The following is a 21,330-nucleotide window of genomic DNA, read 5'->3' on the forward strand; positions in this document are numbered from 1 at the left end:
GCCCAGGACCCTGGCGCCCACCCTCCGCCCTCCTCCACAAAGAATGGTGCCCTAGGAAGGGCTTCAGCAAGGTGATCACTCTGGAGGGCTCTGCCTTGGAGTTTAACCTCAGCCTCTTGGCAGCTGCGGGAGCTGTCTGGCTCTCAAGTTCGCCCAGCACTGTTTGTCCATGTTAAACACACCGACATCACTGATCTCATGTCATTATTTTGTCAAAACTAAGAAGTCTGCTTCACTCTGGCCAGGTATCTCCAAAGGAAGAAAAAATTATTTTCAAAAAGAGTTTGATGCAAGAGGATGTCCCAGCTAAAAGTCCATCCCAATGCCCTCGAATCACTGACTCCTTATAGAAGTCCTTGTGGCGCCCCACCCCAGCCCCCTTCTTTGCTGGGAGGTGGGAGGAAATGGGAAATCGCTGGAAGAAGTGACTTCTCCGTTTCTGGGATGCTCACAACTCCCTCCTGCCCCCTGAGAAGGGTGTGTCTTTCTCTGGGACTATAGTGATAGTGCAGGTAGCTCTGGGGCTCCCATGGGCTGAACACTACTTTTTTCTTTCTTTTTTTTTTTTTTTTTTTAAGAGAGAGCATGTACATGCAAGTGGGGGAGGGGCAGAGGAGAGGGTGACTCTCAAGCGGGTCCATGCCTACTGCGGGAACCCAATGCAGGGCTTGACCTCAGGACCCTGAGGTCATGACCTGAGCCAAAATCAAGAGTCGGACACTTAACCAACTGAGCCAGCCAGGCACTCCTGAACACTCCTTGACAGCAGGAACTATAGTCCTGTGGCTCCCAGCCTGGATCTGTGCAAGGTAGTGACTTGATAAGAGTGTGCTGAACTGAGCTGCTAAGCTACTCCCTGACCACAGGCCTGCATCAAACAGGCAGGTGAGGAATCTGATTAACCCTTTACAGTTTGCTCATAGGAAACTCAGATTGGCAATCAGGAAAGGAGAGACATAGCAGTGATATATCTACATGATGGAGAATGGGGATGGAAAATATTGGAAGAATGGGAAATTTCAGTGTAAACTAACAGGTATCTCCTACTGAACCCAGAGCCTTTCCCTGAATACTGGGTCCTGGTGCACTGGGAATTAGGCAGAAACCTGATAAATTGCTCCCTTTTCCTCAAAACAGCAATGTCTAAGGAGTATATACAAACTCCAGAATCCTATGTCTCCTGAACAGTGGGATTGCCTGGGTGGAAACTGACTTCTCCAGGCAGAAATGAGCCCCAGAACAAGGGCTGGTGCCAAGCAGAAGAGCACAGAACTCACCCAGCCTCTCCAGTTATAAGAGGCGATTGCCTTCCTTGACCGCCATTTTTAAATAAGAGGAAATTCCAATTCACCCACTCTTCCCACCACATCTGCAGACATACATAGATCCTGTATATGACTTTAGGTGAGGGGCAGTGCCGGTCTTTCTGCCAGGCTGGAAACCCATGAGCCATGGGTGTTGATTCTACTTTTTTTGTTGTTGTTCCCTTAAGATGAGCTGCTTCAGGGTGACCAGACAACCATAAATGTAGGTTACTTGCTTTTGAAACTGTTTTGCTAAGTATCTAGAAAAGAAAATTTCTTTCACAAAGACCTCCATGTCACCACTTTTTCACTTTACAAATTGAGCCACTGTAACTGTGATAGAGTCCCTGAGATTCAGGTGCCAGCCTGAAAACTCTGATCACTTGATAAGTCTGAGCTGCGTAGCAGAAAGAGAAGATGGATGAGTAAATGGCTAATGATGGATGGTGGCTAGGAAGGAAGGCAGGCTGCTAAGCCACTAAGCCAGAGCAGGCCAAGAGGCCAAGAGCCCCCTGCTTCTCTGGGGCCTTTGAGGCAAGCTCTAGCCCAAAGGAGGCACTCCTTTGTTTTAAGAATGGTAATTTAGGCTCCTGTGGTTTCAAATACAAATACACACACACACACACACACACACACACACACACACCACTTCTCCTCTAAGGCAAGCCGCCTTTCTAACAGCCCACTAATTATTTGGGGCCTCTCTCCCTACTATAGATTTAAGAGAAAGGTAAAAAGCCATATTCACCTGGATCCTTCCATTAGTTCATCATGATAGGGAAGCCCTAGGATTGTACAGATGTTCCTGGGTTTCAGACCCAAAGTTCCTCAAGGCAGCTAGGGCTTGGAGGGAAGGGACAGGGCCTCATTCTGACCACCTCCCAGGAGTTGCAAATTGTCTGGAGGTCCTCAGAGATCCCCAGGTCTCACACGGCATAATAGTGTCTGTAGGTTTCTGAATTGGGGACCCCAGCCTTTGCCCTCCTAATCTTGGGATCTTAGTTCAGGGTGGCCACCCTGGCCTACCTGAAGCCTATCTAGGAGCAGGAGGCTTGACCCCGGCAGCCCCTGCAGCACGGATTCCCTGGGACAGATTTCACAACCCAGCGCTGAGTTTTACTACAAGTTTCAGACAAAGAAGGTGTGTTGGAGTTGAGAGCATGCTTCTGCCCGCTGCGTGGGTGTCAAGTTCAATACCTTCTTGTCAACACTTGAATGTGTTGAACATCACTCACAAGGGCATTCTTTAAGAAACCTATTAACTTAATTACCCAGGTTTTTTTTCCCCGCTCTCTCCCCCTATCCATGCATCTCATATAAAAGTTTGGCTTTCTTCCTTTCCGAGATATTTTTGATGTAACCTCTCTCCCCTTGGCACAATACCATCTTGTTTATTTCTCTAACAGTCAGAGTGGCTGCCACTGTACAGACTGCCTCCTTTACTCAGGTCTTAGCCCTGAGGGAAGCTAAGAGAGAGCAAAGTGTGACCCTGGTGGTGGCAACTGGGGGTGGGGAGGATGGGTCTTCTTGCACCCTTTCTGATTGCCCAGCGGGAGTGGAAATCTAGAGGATGCAAACAATGAAGGGCAAACCAAGCTCCTGCAAGATATACCCCTCCTTCCTGCAGAAGGTGAGGGAGGAGTCACCCAGAGACACAGGCCAATCAACAAGCATTTATTAAACACCAGCCATGTGCCCACAACCATTTACCTGGATTTTAGAAGAGAAAATTCTGCCCAGATACATTTTTCCAAATTCTGGCCCCATGTACCTCCAAGCCCCTGGGAAAATGAAATAATTAATTTGTTATAAATCATCTCACGCTGGGAATCAGGAGAACTATGTTCCCAGACCCATGCTGCCTACAAGGGCCCTGAGTTGGTTCCTCAGTGAAATGCAGAGGGCAGGGGTGGAGGGGACCTCACTGAAGGCTTTCCCTTTAGAAGGACTCCCTTTAGAACTCACCCATGGCTCATCTGTGCTTCCACAGCTGCCTGAGGCTACCCACCTATATGGGGAATCTGCTCAAAGAAAGGGAAGGAGCGGCAGTGTTCAGACACAGAGGCAAATGGGGACCATCTCAGAGAGTTAATCCATATACTGTGTTTGGTGGCCCTGCCCTAGATGGTGACTCACCTGTCCAGGGAGGAGGAGATGGACAGAGGCAGGGGCTGGGGCAGGCATGGCTTTCAGTGCTGGGGGATAGGTGAAGGTCATGAGCCTAGGGAAGGCAGCTGTGCTTCGAGGACAGACATTACACAGAGGGGGCCTCTTGCCCACAGACCTAAACCAAGAAGAGCTACACAGAGACCCATGTGTGGGGAGACGTGTGGGGGAGGTACCAACCAGCCAGACCTCATCGTATCGTGGGAAATCTGGGCTGCCAGCTATGATAAAGGAGGAACACACCCCACAGCTTTCTTGCCAAAACCATGCATAACCAAAAAGCAATTTTCAGATCTTTCTAACCATCCTCACTCTCTTTCCTATTTCCGGGAAGCAAAAACACTGGAGCAAATTCAGAAATTCCAGCAGGACTCCGTGGTATCTGCCCTCTGTACCCACACCTTTCTCAGTTCCCTGACCCCAGATTGACATATCCCCAACCCCCACAATAGCACCCCACCCCAAACTCTCAGTGGACCAGGGAAGGTCTACAGAGCCAAGAGGCACTGATGTAGTGAGTCCTGTGTGTGGAATTACAGAGTTAGAAGGGACCCACTGGGTCATCTGATCCAGTTTCCTGGCTCCAGGCAGGTCTGCTTCTGAATCATTCTCTTGTAGTGGCCTCTCTGTTCTCCTGTAGTGTAAGTGATGGCAAAGAAAGGCCTGGCCTGCAGTTAGAGCTTCGTAGCTGCCCAGTCAGGGAGGGTTCTCTTTTCCCAGGAAGCTCTTGCTTCTGGGGAACCCCGAGACTACCTGATGTTGTTCCCACCTGTCTCTCTGACTCAGGGCTGATTAAAGTCTGGTGACCTCTGATTCAACCCCCCCCATTTCTTCACTCACCCCTAGCGACCACCTCCTTCTGTGTGCCATTTAGTGCAAATGAAAGGTCAGAGAGGGGAGAGCTGGCGGAGACCAAGGATTTGACCCCAAGTTCCTAAAGGTTGGAAGGTTTACATCACAAGCCCTCAGTGCCCTCTCCCCCAAGGCATCCAGCATGCAGTTTCGCTCTGATGCAACTCTCTACAAGGCGGGTCCTGTGACCTGAGATCCCCGAGGCTTAGATACCTTCTGAAGCAAAAGAGAAGGCATCCTCTTCTCTTTACACTGTGGTCACGCCCCATCATATACTAGCTGGTGGGCTTCTCTCCCCTGCCCTCAGAGGTCTCCTCTCAGTGGTCCCTCTGACCTCAGCCATAGGCTTGGAGCCTCCATCACACGCAAGGAGCCTGAGAACAGCCCTCTCTCGAGGAATCCTTTCCTTCTTTCCAGATGTGGGGAGATATGCTGTAGCAGAAGCTTGGAAGGAGGGCAAAGCAGCAAAGGCTGATTTATCTTCCTTCTACATACCTCCCTACTCAGTGTATGCACGTGTGTGTGTGTGTGTGTGTGTGTGCATGAGTGTCCAAGGCATTCAAGTTGACTAAGAATCTAAGCATTGCCTAAGCCAGGGCCTGGGTCCAGGTGAAGCCCCTCCTCCTTTCTCCACCCAAGCTGGGACAGACATCCCCTCCAATGCCAGGGCCAACATCGCTGTGGGAGAGCGTGCATGTGGCCTGGGGCTCCTGCTCCACAGTGGCTGTGTGCACACACACTCATTCCCTGAGAAAGCCCCTGGGGCCTCTGTGGGAAGACTTTCCGGGAGACATTTATGGCAGAAGAGGAAGTCTGGGGCATCATCAGAGCAACCTGGGCCAGGGAACAGGCAAACGCCTGCCAGGAGTGGAGTCAGGCTGCAAACTTCCCCTAATTACAGAGCTTTTAACCCCTTTTCTAGTCACAGGCCATTCAATCAGACAGGGTCAGACTGATAAGTGGGGTCTCCAGAGTACCACTGCTGCCCCTCATAGCCCCCTCCACCACATGTGCACGTCTGTATATGTATGCATGTGTGCATGTGCATAGGTGCACACACATGTATGTGTGTACACACACACCACCTGCCCTGCTGCTCATACTGACTCACCCAGATTGATGATAGCAGACTCCTGCCCAAAAGAAGCATGGAACTCAGAGCTGGAAAGAAACCTTGAGGTTTGGGCACCTTTCTCAAGAAATTATCCTCATTATTTTACAGAAGAGGCTACTGAGGCTCACAGATCCAGTATCCATGTTTATCCAACTCCAAGCCCAGAACCCAGGCCTCCGTGGCCTCTTACTGGTCAGGAAGCTGAGCATGGGAGAGAAGCTAGGTCCACACAAAGGCACTTAGGGGATGGGACATGGCCTGGACAAAGGTGGGGGTGCCCCCAGGGACCTCCCCAGAGTCGAGCACTTGGTATCACTTAGAGCTCTGATGTCTAGTTCACTAGCCACATGTACCTATTTAAAATTAATTAAATTTAATAAAGTGCTTAAAAATTCAGTTTCTTTACAGCAGTAGCTACATTTGAAGCGTTCAAGAGCCACATGTGACTAGAGCTACTATGTAGAACAGTGCAGATCTAGAACATTTCCATCACCGCAGAATATTGTATTGGGTGGACTGTGCTGATCAGGCAAGGCAGACTGCAGGACCAGATGGTCTGAAGAAATCTGTTTCCTGGTGGAGGGCTGAGGTCCCGTTGGAAGGAAGGAGAGGAGGAGGGAGAAGAGGGCAGAACAGAGGACTCAAGAGAAAGATGCTGGAGAGAGGAGAGAGAACAGAGGAGGGGGAGGCTGGCGTAATAGAGGAGGGGCAGGAAGGAAAGGGAAATCCTGTGTCTGTCCCTGTGGCTGGGGTCTGACCAACTGTTCTAGTCCTGGACGACTGACATATTCTCCCCATTCTACTCCAGAAGAGTCAGAAAACAGAGTCACAGACTGCACAACCAGGGGCCATAAATAGGGCATCTGATAGCTTTCCAGACCTAAAGAGCCCAACCTGTCCCCAAACGGAGCACCCCTTGCACCCAGGACTCTCTCCATTCCCAGGGTGGTTTGCACCCCTGGGCAATTGGACTGGCAGAGAAATGCTCCTACCCCTTGCACCGGAAGGGCATGCCCTGGGGCCCTTTTACAGCTCACTGCAGCAAAAATGTTTCCAGGAAGGAAGGAAGGAAGGAAGGAAGGAAGAGGAAGGAAGGGAAGGGAAGGAGGAAGGAAGGGATGGAGAATCTAGTGAAATAAAAATGCTTCTCATGCCACAAGCTGGGTGCGTTTTTCAAACCAGGAGACAATACCTTGATTCAATTCCATAGATGCATAATCCATTTTGTCACTTTCTCACACATTCTTCTAAGCGAACATTTGAGAGAGGGAATTGAACCAGGCAAAGAGTATCATGTCTGAAATCAGAAATGCCTGGGTTTACTTCCCATTGTGCCACCTAATGACCAGGACAGGTGGCTGCGCTCCCCCAGCCTCAGTTGCCTGCTTAGCAGGGCCATCGGGCTGATCTAGCACACTGATAGGTGTGGAGCACAAGGACCAGGCAGGCACTTGTGTGTCAGTCCCTCCTCCTCCACTGCCCCAGGGACTTACCCGCATCCTCCCCCTGCCACAAGAGCAGGAGAGGATGTACAGAACAAGATCCCCTGGAGGAGCTCAGGGCCAGGGGAGAGGCAGAAGAGCCAGCAGCTGCAGATTAGGCTGAGGAGTCCACGCCATGCAGAACGACAGAGCCAAGCACAGTGTGAGGGAGGAAGCCCTAGGGGAAAGGCAGTTGAAGAAGGCTTCACAGACACAGAGAAATATGAACTGGACTGAAAAGAGAATCTGTGGAGGGCATCTGACACTGAGAAACCACATGAGCCAAGCTCATAAGGAACCTCAACTCTCCCTGAGAAGAGCCCCCAGCCTCAGATGGGAAAAGCCTCTAGCTTGAGCCTCGGGCCCTCCCTGAGTCACCTGGCCACCCCCATCCCTCCAGGTCCCACTTCCCCAGAGGGAGTTTTCAATGCCTCGCTATTGCCCACACCCCCTCTCAATGGCCCTTGGGGTCCCTAAGTCAGGAGGCTGCTGGAGAAGTAGCCTGTCCCTGTCAGAAGAGCTTCCTGCCTCCAGGCCTGGATGCGATTCGGGAGAGATGTGGGGAGATCTAAACTGGTCTTACAGCCAAATTTAAGCACATCCAGGGTCACCCGAGAAGATTCCAGCAAAGGGGACACGAGTCATCTCTTCAGAACTGATTTCCTTAACACAGCCCCCTTGTTATGAGGTGTAGGCAAAAGAACACTGGGCTATGAGTCAGGAGGTTTGGAGCACGGGCCAGGACACCTGGGTTGCATTCCCAGATATGCCGCCGATTGGGACTGTAATCTCAGGCAAGTCACTTAACCTCTCAAGGGCTTGCGTTCCCCACCTGCAGATTGGGGGGGGGGGGGTGATACTCTCTGCCCTTTCTGCCTCCTTGTAAAAGGAAGATTAGATGATACAGTGGCACAAAGGTGCCTGACACACGTCCAGGATGGTGGTGGTTGCTTTACCAACCATGACACCATCTCCCAGTGACTTACCTTAGCTGCCAGCTCCCTGCTCTCCCAGAGCAAAGACTTAAGACTTGTGCTTCTGTATGTTCCTTTTCTAGTCTGGTGCCCCCAGCTGAGAGGCTAAGTGTGACCTGGGAGCAGTGCTTTTTCTGCCCTACATTGAAAAGGGGCAATTGTGTCCAAAGGGAGGGGATGTGAAAATAGGGTATTGGCGAGGGGCACAGGAACCTACATTCTTGGGAGTCTCTGCCCTCCAGTGACCTCAATTATCTGCAAATGGCCTGGAGGCAGGGCTGGGCCAGCGCCTGGATGGGAACACTGAGGCTGCAGGCTGACTCACTCGTGAGTTTCTTGCCAGTGGCAGACCCTGTCATGGTGGCCCGTGGCTTCTCTGCAGGCTCTGAGCAGAAGACCACGATTAGACAGTTCCATAGCTCTGGGGAAGGCAAAGTGGACTGTCTCCATCCTTGGGGACTGCCCATCCCACCTCCCTCTAATGCTACCAGTCCCGGATCCCTTGACTCCTCCCACCCCACCCCCCACCCCTCACCCCCCACCCCCCACCCCTCCCCCGGAGGGGCTGGTCCATGGCAAGTGGACTGCTGGATTGTGTATTTCCACTTCCCATTTCATCCCAAGTGATCTCATGTTCCCCTGACCAATTTCTACAATCAGATTTGGGAGAGGTGTGGGGCTCGGAAAAACTTGAGTCTCTTCATGGAGCTAATGCTGGGAACACAGGGGCAAGTATCTCTTTAAAAATACTCCCTGCATAGCAGGTCACACTGGCCTGCAGCCACAACACCCGGGGCTGTGATCTCATCAAGCTCCAGGAAGCCAAACAGGGTCAGGCTTGGCTAGTCCCTGAGCGGGAGACCTCCCAAGCAAAACACAGGTGTTGCTGGTGATTCAGCAGGCTGAACCCCTCCCTGCACAAGTCTAGCTCTTGTCAGGTGTTGGATGATTCTGTGAGCTCCTATCAGTACCTGGGCAGAAGGGGGCGTGGTGCAGGCAGCGGGTGCTAGACGCTCTTTCCTTGCGCCACGTGTTACAGGTGTCGACACCACCATTCTTAAGAATCAGGGCGAACATGCCTTCCTCCCTCCCCAACCCCTGCCCACTTCCTAAGGTTGGTCAGCCATCGACCTAAATTCTCGCAGCTGTTTCAAACAGATAAGGGATGGAAGAGGAAAAGGCAGCCCCCAAGGGGCTCAGGAACCAACTGGCCCCCACCCCAAACAGCTGGGGTCTGTGGCTGCCACCAGGCTCTGGGTCTCAGCCCTCAGGATGGTCCCTTCTGGTTTGGGAACGGGTGAAGATGAAAGGGGTCCATGAAATGAGGGCGGTCATTAGGCTGTTTTATGAGTACGCAGATGTTCATTACACCCCAACCCCATCATTAGAGGCTGTGGCAGGAGAGAGCTCGGGGCCCCTTCTTTATTGCAGTAGAAACCGAGGGGTTTCTCCCCTAGAAGGGACCTCTGCTTCTGCTTCTCAGCCGGGGGTCCTGCCCAGGAGAAGGTCAGTAGCCTCCATTCCAGTCCTAACTCACTCCCTCTCCTACTCCTCCCTCAACTCAAGGAGGTGATACGGACCCTGAAAGAGCCCACGCCCAGTAGCTAGAGTCTGGAAATAGGGGCCTCTCCCTCCCAGTGCACAGTTCTCCCTCCCCTCCCCCCGCCAAGCACCACTATCAGGTGGGGAGTCTTTCTGCTTCTTCTAGGAAGCCCTCCCTGCCCTCTGTAAATCCTCTTGCTAGCATGCATCACATCTGTAACTACCCCTTCATTGTGTTACTGTCAGACTGTAAACCACCCGCACACCTGCACCGCAGTTGGCACCTAGCACAACAGTAAATGTGGACTTCATTGATATCAGCCAGGAGCCAGGGCAGGTGACCTGGCAGAGAAAGAGGGATTCTCTGTGGCCCCCATCCTTCCCCCTCTGCCTTTTCCCACAGTGCGAAGGATCTGAGAAACCTGCTGCTTTCTTGAGGCCACAGTCGGCAAGTAACATAAACAAACCATCTGCCGTTGTCTAGACAGTGCCCCCACTTACCTCCCAAATGTAACCCCTTTGCACAAATCCCACTGAGCACCTGCTTGCATCTTTCCTTGCAGGCTGCCCCCTTCCTGTAGGGGAGCACCCAGAGAGAGAGTCTGGCGGGGCCAAACCCACTCCTGCAGGGGTCAGCCCTTCATGCATGACAGGACTGCAGGCTGGGAGGCTTGCCCCTCTTCCCCATTAGGGCTGCAAGCGCAGTGGTAATAGGCTGGAGCCCACCCTGCTGGTGCAGGCCATGGAGGCCGAATGGAGCGTGGCCAGACCCCACAGAGAGGAGGCAGATTAATCAGCTGTCATTTGCGTTCATTAAAGACCCCTTGCTTGTGCACTGCAGCCTTAGATGCCAGGGCAATTGACTGCTCACAATAAAAAGTTCTGGGGAGAAGTTTGTCTTGGCTTCCTGTGGCCTAGCCTTGGGATCAGCCTGGCATCCTAGAATCTCAGACTCCTGGGGTGGAAGGCCTCTGAGGTCCAGCCACATGGTTCACGGATAGGCAGACCAAGCCCCAGATCCAGAAGCTTGGGGAGTCAGCAGCTGTGGAGGCCCCTTGACCCTCTTTGGGATTCTTCCCTGTTGTCACCCCATCCCCTTTCCTCCCATCTCCTCATGGCCCTGGGCACTGTCACCTGGAACTGCTGGGCCCTCCTCAAGCTTGTGCAAAGACTCATTTCAACACACTTGGAGACTGATGACAATCCCCATAGGGCAGGAAGCCAAGCACGGCAACTGCCCCAAGCCTAGCTCTCCACCTGCCTTCCCATCAGCCCACGGGGCTCAGCTGAGAGGCCCCCCAATAGATGACCACCCCTAAAGGGACAGCCTAGTGACCCGGGCTCCACTGGCCTTGCCAGAGGGGGCTATAGATCTCTTTTCTCTTCCCCAGGGTTATGTCAGTCCCCAAGCATTCCAGAGGCAGAGCAACTGTGAGGCCAGGGTGTTTACAGAGTTCAGTCTCGGTTGTTTTTGCATCGTAATTGCCAAGCTCCCCAGATTGGCATTTGCCTGCCGGGCACTGTAAAAGGTGACACAACAGAATGAGAGAGCAAGCCCCAGTCCTGGCATGCCTCCAGCGGGTCACATTCACATTTCCCTTGGCCCAGAAAAAGGAGCCTGGCCTGACACAGACAGGCAGGGGTGCAAAGGCCCACCACACAGGCCCTGGCATGGCCAACGAATGAGAGGGCAGACTGGCAGCTTGCCAGGGATGACGGCTTTACTTGGGCATCTCAGAGGGGGGAAACCTGAGGAAGTCACTTAGTGGCAGGCCTCCTACTAGGACCAGGGCCCTAAAGCAGACCCTGACCCACACACCTGGGGAGCCTCATGCAACCCCCCTCTGGTCTACAGGCTATAAGGAATAACAATGCTCTCTTGCCTCTTCCTTCCCAGGAGGTCCCTGAACACCTGGGGAATAAACGTTCCCCAAAGAGGGTCAGGAGTGAGGAGCATGATCAGGGAGAAAGGAGCTACCATGGGCGTGTCAAACATCCCCTGCTAGTGCCCATCAAACTGCACCCAGGTCCCCCACGCAGGTCCTCCACCAGCAGGAGGGACTGCCCTGCCCAACGCCAGAAACTCAAATGTCCAGAACAGCAAGTGACACTGAGAGTCACTGATCTGGGGCTGTTTCTGCAACTCCAGGTGGGGATGCTGGAGAGAGGATGTGCCTGGTGTCTTCTCAGTCCTGGCCAAGCCCCAACGCCTCCAGTCCACCCATCTCCTCTGACCGCCCAGGAGTCTGACCAGTCCAAATAGTCAGACTTGAGAGCTGGGGCCACTTCAGGACCAATCAGTGCTGCCAGGGAAGGGTGATTCCAAATGCTCCGAAGCCTGAAGGAGACCTGTCAGGGACAAGAGCTGGGCTGGTTCCCACCATTGCTGCCACCAGTCCAGAGACCCCAGGGAAAGTGGGCAGAAAGGTCTGAGAGCAGGACTCTGAGGCAGCGCTTCTCAGACTTTAATGTACGTATGAATCACTGCAGGTTCTTGTTAAAAGGAAGATTCTGATTCACGTGTGTCCAGGGTGGCGCCCGAGATTCTGCATTTCTGACAAATTCCCAGGTGATGCTGCTGCTGTTCTGAGTAGTGAAGGGCTAGGGCAGCAAGGCCAAGTTCACTGTCAGCCCCTGTGGAAAGAGCAAGATGTGATTTGAATGAGACTTAGCATTTCTATTTATTGTCACACTTTCTAATGAGTACAGGGTTTCACAGAACCACCAGGTCTTGCCAGCATCTTTTCGTGCTCAGCATCCTGATCCCCAAGCTTTTTTTTCCAGAAAGTCTGTCCGTCCCTCCCTCCCTTCTTTCTTTCTTTCCTTCCTTTCTTCCTTCCGTCCTTCCCTCCTCACTCCTTTCTTCTTTCTTCTTTTTCATAAGGTCTTACCAGTCCTGGGCCCTCTGGCAAGGAAGGAGAGAGGAGGCCCAAAATTATGGATTATGCTTTATCTTCCCACTAGAACTGAGTTTGGAAGCCTAAAGTAGGGCAGAGGAGGAAGAGAAAGCAGAGAACAGAGCCCAGGAGCCTGACTCCCACCACTGCTACCTGCCTTCCCCCAGGAGGCCACAGAGGGCCCATGACTGCTGGGCGCCCCCCTCTACACTCCATGCCCGCAGCCCCCCAGCCCCATTGCCTGCTTCTCTAGGACTACCAGCTTCTCTTAGGCGGCACGTGGAGAGGGAAGAATGGCCCAGAGGCAGCTGGCAGTTTCCTGAGACAGGGTTGGGAGTGGTGAGAAACCTCTCAGGCAAAAAGAGAGGAGATAGGACTAGTGGAATGAGGAGCCAGCGGAGAAGCTGAACCAGGTGCTCTGAGAAGCCTCCCGGCAATTGTGAAGGTGGTCCCCACCCCCACAGAACCCAGGGGAGCCCCCATCAAGCTCTCGCAGCCACCCCAGAGTGGTCCAAACACCAGTGCCCCCAATCATCCATAAGCCCTGGGGTACCCTCTCCAGGCCAGGTGGGCACTAGGGGACTGCTGGGCCCCCTCTGGTCCAGCTGCCCCTGGGAAACAAAGGTCTGACCTGGGGTCCTCGTCTCAGGTTATTGGCCCTCGCCAGTGTCTCGTGTCCTCCCTCCTGGGGTGCAGCCACCATAGATAGGCGCCAGGCCTGAGGATGTAGCTTGCTCCCTCTGGAAGGTGCAGTTTCCCAAGCCCTGTTTATTTGGGGGATTAACTATCCCCATTTCCCAACTGTTCTGCCTCTATATGGCACGGAGAGGCAAGTGGACCACCCTGCAGCTCGATGCTGGAGTGCTGGGAGGGGCAGGGTTGGTGCTCCCCGCTCTGCTGACCACCTCTCCTGCTAGGGCTCCCCTTCCTTCCTACCTCTCCACCCCATCGGCCCTCACAGGGCAGCACAACAGCTCTGTTCTTACTCACAAACAACAATCCTAATCAGCCATCTCTTTGTCCTGGTCTCCTGCCAGGGGCCTGGAGATTCCCACACCCGCTTGTCCGAATCCTGCAGTCCAGGCTTTAGCCTCACCACCGGCCCCTTCCAAACGCCCCATCACCCTGGTCTTCCCATCATACTCAGCCCCTGACATCCTGACATGCCCACCAGTGCCAGGCGGCCTAGGAGAGGGAGTGTGTGTGTGTGTGTGTGTGTGTGTACTTTGTGAGTATGTGTGTGTGACTATGTACATGTATATTGTATGTGTACGTGTACATGACTGTGCATCTGTAGGACTGTGAATATGCATTTGTGAGTGTGCTATATGTGTGAATATGTGAGTATATATGTCAGTGTGTGAGTACATGTATGTATGAGCACATATTTTATGAGCATATCGTATTTGTGAGTGTGTATATGTGAGATGCGTGAGTGTGCATGTAAGCATGCACGTGTGTGCATGACTGTGAACATGTGTTTATGTCAGCGTGTGTGTGAGAGTGTATGTGCATAAGTGCACAAGTGCAGAGAGCTGCACAGCAACCTGCATGTGTGAGCATGTGAGTGTATGTGTATGAGTATGCATGTGTGTGTGTGTGAGCATGTGTATGTGACTGTGTGGACATGTGTGAGTGTGGGTGCATGTGTGTGGGTGCATGTGCATAAGGAAGCATGACAGCCATATGTGTGTGAATGTGTGTGTGTGAGCATGTTGTGTTTATATGCGAGTGTGTGTGTGGCTGTGAACATGTATCTATGTGAGTGTGTGAGGGTATGTGGGAGCACATGTGCCTAAGTATGTGAGTGTGAGGGTCGTGTGCGAACATGTATGTGTGAGCATGCATGTGGGGGGCTATGAGTGTGTGAACACATGTATGCGTGAGTGTGTGTGTGAGCAAGTGTGAGTCACTGTTCCTCCCTTCTCTCTCACCCTGCCCCCCCCACCTCCCTGCCAAGACCCAGCCTGCGAATGACCTTCAGACTTCATCTTCTCTCCCTGCTCCCATGAAGGAACCCAGCCCCTCCTCAGCTCCTGAGGCTCCTGGGCTCCTGTCTCAGCCCCTGCCACTCCTCTTCCTCCCCACCAGTTTTGGAAAAGTCTTGCCACTGTTTTGCTTCCCTTGCTCCCATCGCCCAGCAGTTTCTGGCCAAGTTTCCACCTGACAGCAGAGCCCCAGCAGCCTCCTGCCTCCCTCATCCAGGATCCTCCGTCTGCCCCATGAGGGGACTCCCATTGGAGCCCTTCCTTCCCGACAGCTCTCCTTCCTGTCCTTCGTTTTCTCTGTCTGCGTGTGTGTGTGTGTGTGTGTCTGTGGGTGGGGGGAAGAGAAAGGAGCGAGGAGTGAAAGAAAGAAGGAAGCCGGGCTCAGATGGTGTCATTAAGAGATATTAATGCCCCTCATCAAGGCATATTAATAAACATTATGTGTCATGCGCTCCACACACCCCGGGTGAGTGCAGACCCAGCGGGACGGGCCCACGGTCACAGCCGAGCAACCTCTGAGCCCACGGCAGAGCCATCAGCCTCATGAGACCAACCCTGCCAGGAGACTTCTCAGGACTGCCACAGCAAGAGGGAGCTGGCAGGATGGGTTCCCGTCCCCTCCCACCCCCTGCCGCCCCACCCCACCCCTAGTGGGCAGCCCCGGGGAAGGGGGACCATGATGACCCTTACACTGGGTCAGCACTGGGAGACCTGAGAATATTCCACTTCCTAATTTCATCTTTACAACAGCTCTGTGGGAGACCAGGGCAGATATCATTATCATTGCCACTTCATAGGTACGGAAACTGAGACACTGAGAAAGTAAGCGTCTTGCTCACAGTCATGTAGCTAATTGGTAATGACATTGGACTGAAGCCCAGGTTGCCCTTTCGGACGGCTGTGTTAACGACTCAGTCACTAATGCGGTGGGGCTGCTTTTAACTGGATGGCACCACTCCCCTAGTTCCTGCCGCTGCCAAAAATCAGACCACGAAGCACAACTCCTTCAGCAGAGCAGGCGGCCTCCGTCCTCCAAGTGGTGGGTCTCCTGAGGGTCACTGCTCCTTAGCAGGAAATGTCCAGGAAGATGGGGACCAGAGGGAGCTAACCTGTGTAAAGACGCTGGCGGAGTGCCTGCGCATTGTAAGCACCCGGCAAGAGGTGTTTCCCCTTTCTTTATGTGGTGACCACGACCACATAAATATTAAATTGTTGGCTCCTGAGGAGGTTTGAGCAGGCGGAAGGCCAAATGGCCCGTTCGTTTTGTTTGTTTTTTAGCATTGCAGTCTGGTGCTATAGCAGGGTGCAAAACTGGTTATTCACTGTGACAACCACAGTGGTGTTTAAAATTACATAAGGTAGTCTCTCTGTGTGTTTAAGAAGATAAGAACTAGTGTTTAATAAGATCACTAACCAAAATAGTTAAGATGAGAGGAGTTGGGGAACTAAAACTATAAGTTTCAAGAAATCAGGGAAATATGCTTACAAAGAATAGCCAATTCTCTACATGCTTCCAGATAGCGGAGGCATTCCAGAGATCTGTTGTTGATTCTGAAAGCCTCGGGTTTTGTTCCATGTATCTAGAAATGGCCATCTTCAGTCTAAACTGACATCGATGCATAATAATTATATTTAGCTACCGACTCATGATATTGCTTTCATTATCTAATATGTCTTGTCTGTTTCTAAGTGGAGCAGGTTCAGTAAGAACCCGTGATCTTTATTCCGTTTTCCTTCCCATTCCCCCTCTCTAACCCTGCTCCAGAGCTGCATCCAGAGAATGGGTGATCTGTGGTAGGCAAGGGGCAAAGAGGAGCGGATCTGCCTTCTCCTGAGGTCTAAACCAGTCTCTGAGCTTCAGAGACTGAAAGAGGTTCAGGAGTTTCCTCCACAAGAGGTCAGAGGGGAGTCCAGCCAGTGCAGGCCCCAAAAGGACCAGAGGCTCAAACCTGGTACCCGTGTGACAAGAAGCTTTGGGACCCAAATGCAAGGAAGGGAGCCATGGTGTTCTCAGAACAGTTATCTCTATACAGAATGATCTGGGGGATTCTTTTCCTTTCTAGAATTTTATTTTTCTTTTTTGTGTTTTAAAACTTTTCTACAATGAGCATGTGGTACTTTAATGATCTGAAACAAAATTATCATTTGTAAAAGAGAGGTGTTTGCGTTTGGAGTCCCAGACTCACCTGTTCTGAATGAGGCCACAGTGGTGGAGTTCAGCCCCACGCAGCTCTGACCTGCCACGTGGGTAGTGCTCCAAAGCCCGGCCCCATCCAGACACTTTCTTGACCAGAGACAGCTCCACTGGCCCACTCTGATGACTCTCCTGGGTACACGATTGCTAAGCATATGGAAGAAGTCTTGCCTAGGGGCTGTAGACCCAAAGTGTAGGTTGCTGGTGGTTTTGATCCTCAGGAGCATTGCCTGCCATTCAAACCTAACCCCAGTTTACATTTCCAGCCTTATCTTGAGCTTCTTCCAGACCCACCTGCCCTTTTCACGTCTTGTTTGCATATTTATACATTCTTAATATAGTTCCCTCAAATTAAGCTGCCCCTCCCCTATCTGTCCACTGGAAAACTAAAAAACCCCTACACGTCCTTCAAGGCCCAGAGAGAGTACAGCCTCCTTTCAATGGATTTTCCTTTTTTTTTTTTTTTTCAACGTTTTTTATTTATTTTTTGGGACAGAGAGAGACAGAGCATGAACGGGGGAGGGGCAGAGAGAGAGGGAGACACAGATTCGGAAACAGGCTCCAGGCTCTGAGCCATCAGCCCAGAGCCCGACGCGGGGCTCGAACTCATGGACCGCGAGATCGTGACCTGGCCGAAGTCGGACGCTTAACCGACTGCGCCACCCAGGCGCCCCTCAATGGATTTTCCTAATCACTACCCCCAGACAGTTACAACTTCCTTTCTCTGTGCTCCTCCAGCACTCCTCACCGACTTCAATTATTTAGGCCTATAATAGAGTTATTTCTTTGTTGGTTTACCTACCTCACTAGACCACGAGTTCCTCAATACCGTAAAATGGGTCTCATTCATATTTCTGTCTCCAGCACAGGGCTTCTCATTCATTGACTCATTTATCTACCCATCTCCCCAGCCATCATTCCTCAGGGCCAACTCCATGCTAGATAATATCACATACACACAGGTGCGAGACACTGTGACTTATTTGGAAACCACATGCACTTCCACATAGCCTGGAACAAAGGGCCTGGACCAAAGGGCCTGGACAGCCTGTACTTTTTAAGCCACAGACAACCTTGACCTTGGCCTTGGGAAATCTTGCCTCTTAACCCAGTGTCATGAAGAACGCTGAACCCCTGGGAAAGGCTCCTCTCTCTCATCTGGGTAACCACTTACTCCAAGAAGCAGATAATAACCCCTCAGCCACACCCCACCGCTCCCCATTTTGGCATCTGGATACCTGAGGAGGTAACTGACTCCAGATCTGAAGCCAAACTAGGAGTCAAAACCCAGGGGTCTGTTGCGAGTCAGTGCCAGGATACCAAGTCTGCAGGCTACCCACTGGCACATTATCTAAAGACTGTTCACCACTCAGCCCCACTGCCCATGAAGGTGCCAGGAAGAGGACTATCAGGGCTTTGATGTTGACACTTCTTGAGGGAAACTGGGTACACAAAATAATTGGCCATCCTACACCCTGGAGTCTAGAAGCACTCAGCCCCCAAGAGGGCTCAGGTGAGTGACTCCTTCTCACCACTTCCCACAGACTCCATGTCACCTCCCTCAGCGGCCAGCCCTCCTTTCCCTGGCCTCAGGGCAAAAAAGCAGGCCACAGGATTAATTGATCACAGCCTCTCCCCTGAAGCAGGCACCGGTCTTCACGGCTGGGTCCTCTCCAGGCTGGTGTTAGGTGGCAGCCACAGCCCCTGGAGACCTCAGAGCCCGGGAGCTGTCAGTGCCTTTTACTTACCCCTTCTTAATTGCAGAATACACAGATTGCTGGGTAGCACTTTCCAATCCTGTGCCTTTTCCTGGATCCTTTGCCACTTGGCAGCTTGCAGGCAGCTGTGCAAAACAGCAAAGGAACTTTCTCATTTGGTGCCCATGTCAGAGAGCCTGGAACTCTGTTTCCAGTTTCCCTTTTTTCTTTCTTCCCCCGCCGCACCCCAAGTACTGTTTCGTTCATTTCTCCCTTCAGTCTCCCTTATCCCCACAACATCTTTCTGTAACTCACCTTTCAAGTTCAGGACTCTTCTGACAGCGCCACCCACCCTGTGATCAAAAAGTGAAAGTTACCACTCTGACTGAGGTTTGCAGCCAGGCAGGAGAAGTGATTGAATCTTCCTGTCTAGATTGGAAGAAGTGGGTGAAGCGATTAAATCATCTCCCGCAGACTCTAGGAAATGTGCTGCTGACCCTCTACCCCAGGGGTCAGCAGGCACCAGTCCCTGGGCCTCCACAAATGCCCCGGTGGGCGGACAGTTGCCTGTAGGTAATTGAAGGGGAATGAGGAAACCGGGCTGGCCTCCATGCTGGGGGCCCCACCCACCAGACCTCACAACCCGAATCTGGCCACCAGTCTCAAGAAGCCTTTACCTAAGGCTTCTCCAGGCTGGGGAAGGGGTGCCTCTGGACCCTTGGCTCTCAGGAAATGTCACTTTCTGGTGTCCCCATGGACAAGAAACAAAAGATAGAAGTGACTTTCATCTAGTTGGCGCATCTGTTTGTGGTACTCCAAGGGCTTAATATATCCGGGACCTCTGGGACCTGGCTCGGAAGGGCAGAAGGATCCAGGTCCAGACAGTAGCAGTGTGGTCCCATCAGAAGATATGGGACAGAGTCAGGAGTAGAGGCTTCTAGTCTTGGCATCAAGGCCAGCTACCCATGACACCTTAGACAAAGCCTCCATTCATCTCTCTGCTCCTTCCACAAACGTCTGTTGGACTTACTATTTTAGCGTGGGTTCCCCCAAAGCAGAGCCTGAGACAAGGAGTCTAGTGCAAGTAGTGTATTTTCAAAGGGACACAAGGAAGCACCAGCAAGGGGGAGGGTAAGAGAGCAAAAGGAAGGCACTCAGTCAAGGTTCATGAGCAAACAAGTTCCACTATGGGTACCTGGAGCCAGTGTTGAAATATGCTGCTCCATCATTCCCCCCAAGAGGTGAGGAACTGCAGTATTTGTGCCTCATTTTCTAGCAGCCATTGGTTAGGAGCTGTTGTCCGAGGATATTAACACCCCCCACCCCCCAGCATGTCTGCCCTGTTGTGCAGGTGATAAAGCAGGCTCTGGAGGCCAGAGGTGACGCTGTGACTCTCTGACTCTTGGTCACATTTCACCTTCTCTTAAGCATCTCATATGCCAGCTCCCAACTAATGTCTATAAGCCCAGAAATTCCTCCAGAGCGTCCATAGAGTCAAGCTTCTTCTCTGCATTTAGAATAATTTGTGCCTCTTCCTACACCAAGCAGTTGTGCACATACCCTACATGCACACACATGCACACATGCACACATTCACACATGCAGGTGCACACATATTGGGGACCAACTTCTAAGAAAAAGAGGAGACTGTTCTTATATCCTGGGCATTTAAGGGTCCTACTGAGCAATCTTCCACCTCCACCTCTCCTCCCCTTGCCAGAGGATGCTAATAAGGAAAAGAGTTGCCTCCCTAAGGTCATCTAGTCTCTAACACTTAGAAGGGCCCTGGGCATCCTCCTAAACACACTGCCCTAACACCTCAGGTGTTCCTGTCCTGATACCCTGAGAAAGCCATCTTGGGCTTTTCGGTGTTCTTGAGGATCAGAAACCCAACAATTTCTATGCTGTTTGTAATTTCTATAATTATTTCCTTTTTTTAACCTTAGCATTTAGACAAGCTCCTTTTGAAAATGTCAATCTGTCTTAGCTATAGTAAGGGAAAGGAGGTTTTGTCTGGGATGGGCCCATCTTAAAGAGGAGCAGCATACCTAGGGGAGGGGGAAGGCCAGGCAGGAGGGGTCCAGGTGAGGAGACCAGGTGTCGGGGAGCTCTCAGCAGCCCCTTCCCCACTGCAGACTCTCTTTCCAAAGCTCTTGTCTGCTCAGACTTGACAGGTATGGGATCTGTTCCTTAAATGCTAGGTTCATTGCCCACCCTCAGGCTCAGTCCTGTCTCCCTAGGAAGTGCTTAGACCCATAGATTCCCATTGCCCACCCCAGCCCCCCCACCCTTGAAATATCCCTGAATCTCATCCATCCCCAGGGATTTCCAGCTTTCTAAGGTCATCTCAGGCTAATTGAGGTACTCTAATCCATGAAGACATTTCGGAAGAGCTCATGGTTTCATATGGGGTTGGAGGGCGGGGCAGGCAACTATTTAACCATTTCCGCTGTGGCCCCAGTCCTCCACGTGATATCTGTGTATTTTAATAATAGTCTTCCTAAAACAGTGCCTCCTGGGGAAGTGATAGGGTCATCATGACGTTGTAGGAAAAGCATAAGATGTCACTGTGGGTCAAAAGACACAAGATCTTGAGCTAGTGGGTCTCAAAGGTCCGAGGGTCTAAGGCGCCTTCCTCCTGGAATATTCTGAGATTGTCCCACTCACTGCTCTGTGGCTCTGGACAAGCAGTTTGAGCTCCTTGGAGTCTCAACTTTCTCACCCTTTGAATTTGGTTTCCTAAGGCTCCTACCACGTGTTGATTGTATGGTGGAAATTTTGCCCACCCCCAGGACAGACCAATGGGGGAAGGCTTATGCCCAAAGGAAGCCTAGCCCATCCTCAACCCAACTTGAGTACTTACCAGCCACACTGACCACATGCTCTGCAGGGGCACCTCTACAGCCTGGCGCTTCCTTAGAGCCTTCCTGCCCTTCCTTCTAAGGACCAGTGCCTGTCTGTATAACAAGCTCCAGAGAGACCCTGAAAACTCTGAAGCCATCAGTGCCCTCTGCTCTCGCTCCCCCAGCAGCAGCCTCAGCTGAGCTCTCCGCCAGGGGAGGCAGGCAGGAAGGACTGCTGGCTTTACTCAATGAATCGGCGGGTGTGCGGGTGTGCGTGT

The 21,330-nt window shown here is 52.1% G+C and overlaps 1 protein-coding gene and 1 long non-coding RNA gene across 5 annotated transcripts in view; one reads left to right on the forward strand and one right to left on the reverse strand.

The window, feature by feature from the left end:
* PEBP4 (phosphatidylethanolamine binding protein 4) overlaps positions 1–21,330 on the forward strand; it is a 215,863-nt gene that overhangs the window by 179,152 nt on the left and 15,381 nt on the right. The gene's annotated exons all lie outside the window — the stretch shown is intronic.
* LOC122472295 lies at positions 9,221–20,482 on the reverse strand. Its single transcript, XR_006294405.1, has 3 exons — positions 18,525–20,482; positions 18,261–18,355; positions 9,221–12,067 (listed from the first exon to the last, which is right to left on the reverse strand). It is a non-coding gene; the product is annotated as an uncharacterized LOC122472295 (long non-coding RNA).

The sequence above is a fragment of the Prionailurus bengalensis genome, chromosome B1 (genome assembly GCF_016509475.1).
Source record: "Prionailurus bengalensis isolate Pbe53 chromosome B1, Fcat_Pben_1.1_paternal_pri, whole genome shotgun sequence".
In the NCBI taxonomy this organism is placed as follows: domain Eukaryota; kingdom Metazoa; phylum Chordata; class Mammalia; order Carnivora; family Felidae; genus Prionailurus; species Prionailurus bengalensis.